We start from the raw sequence: 2,147 nt of genomic DNA, 5'->3' as shown, positions 1-2,147 counted from the left end.
TTTTAAAAGGATCTTTTGGGTTGCTGTGAAGTGAATAGAGTCTACAAGTAAGTGTGGAAGAAGAGAGACCAACAAAGGAGTCACTGGATCATGGCAGGGTGGGGAAGAGGTCACAGTGCCCAGCTACTCGGAAGGTCAGCTAGAGAAATGAGCTGGTGGGTTGGAAGTAGGGTGAGGGTATAGGATTTTTATCTAAACAACTATAATGACAGAGTTGCCATTTGGTGAGAAGGGAGGATTTAGAAGAGACAGTGGATTTGAACTTGGACACATAAAATCTAAGGTGGCTTTTCAACATCAGACTGAGTCAGGATTTGGTTTGAAAAAATAATGGAATCCATGATAGTTGTGTCAAGAAGACTTGATATTTCACAGAGAAGTGCTTCAAAATCGAACCTATGTGTCTTCACATCATGAGGTCCTCAAATCTATTCTTGGCCACACATTTTCAGTCTGACTCATTCATTTTTGCATAAAACATCCATAATTCACCATCTCTGGAGAAGCCTGACTTCCTGTGGTTGTGATTTTTGTGAACAGGTTGCTATCACAAGCATTCCTGACCAATCTGGTGGCTAATAGAAGATGCTAGGCTTTTTCTAATTCTAAACCGGATTCTTTTCCTGCTTGCTAAATCCCCATTTCCTCTTCCTTTTACTACTGTTGCTACCACGATGGCAGTCAGCTGTCTCTGCAGAGGTCACCACTTCTTTCTCAGGCCTCCTGCAGTGACACAGGAAAAGCTTCTCTCTTCTCCTTCCACAGCTGCAAGCTTCTAGTAGGAAACTCTCTTGTACAAAGTCTCAGAGAAGAATCAACCCATTCACATTCTTTGCTATAAAAGAGGAGGGTTCACAATAGAATAGATAGCATTCCAAGATTCTGAGTGTCAAAATTGATATAATAAAGAAGAAATCTAAGAAAAAAGTAGAAAAACAAAAAAATAAAGCAAAAAAGAAAAAAGCTGGTTTTTGATTGAGGATTCTGTAGTTAGAATGATACAATTCCTATTTAGATAATATTTAAGGCATTAATGAAACCATTTTCTGTGTCTCAAATAAAGTTGGAGCTCATAGCATTTTACCACCCACTCTTTTCCGGTTCCTTCCTTTTATTTTTTTGTGAAGGTGTTAATGAATAGTTAATTGCTTAGGGGTGGGCTTTCTGACAAAGAAAGAAGAATAAAGCCAGGAAACCAATGACAACAGATTCAAAACCTGTTAATAGCAAATTATAAATGAACTCACAGGTAGGCTCTGATAAAACAGATTGAAGTGGTGCTGCTTTGGCTCTGGCTCTCCCTCAGTCCCTTACCCCAACACCATCCTGTTTCTCCATTTTTACAACAGCTTTTGGTGTTTTCCTTGAAGAACCACAGAGAAGAGAGTTCTATATCCAGCTGGGTGAGCTGATGCATGTCTGAAATGCCAGCTACTTGGAAGGCTGAGTTAGGAGGACTGTAAGTTCAAGGCCAGATTGGGTAATTTAGCAAGATAAAAATAAAATAAAAATAAAAAGAGTAAAGAGGCATAGCTCAGTGCTCCCTGGGTTTAATCTCAAATCTCTCTCTCTCTCTCTCTCTCTCTCTCTGTCTCTGTCACACACACACACACACACACACACACACACACACACAGTTTTACATCTCTAGTCCCCGATTATTAATGGTACAGATACTGCTGGATAAATTCAGAGGTATTTAGCTTTAGCACGAAGCATTTCCTTCAAGGTTAGAGCAGATAAGCAAGAATTTTAGAGACAGGAAGAGAACACCCTGGCTAAAGCTATGTACTGGTTTTACTATTTGTGGGCCTGACACAATGCTTTGTTGATATCAATTAGAGACACAAAGAGTGTGAGGTTATCCTCACTTTGTAACAGTAAAATCCAGAGTCACCAGAAGCAAACAAAGAAAGTGTATGCACTGGCCCTCGGGCCTCTGTAGAGAGCGTTGTCCACTTCTTTCCCTTCCTCCGCAGGGCCATCTGTCTCATGTCCATCCTCTCAGATGCACTTCCTAGCTGTTTTTATCATGCAAGTACCCCCACTGCCCCAGACAGTGTGAGCCTCACACTGACAGCAATGGCTTCAGCTTTGAGTGGTGAGCAGTGTGATGGGATGTGACTCACTGTAAGTCTCCATCGTCT

This window comes from Octodon degus, unplaced genomic scaffold (assembly GCF_000260255.1).
Source record: "Octodon degus isolate 3935 unplaced genomic scaffold, OctDeg1.0 scaffold00053, whole genome shotgun sequence".
NCBI lineage: Eukaryota > Metazoa > Chordata > Mammalia > Rodentia > Octodontidae > Octodon > Octodon degus.
Note: the sequence above shows the minus strand (reverse complement) of the source record.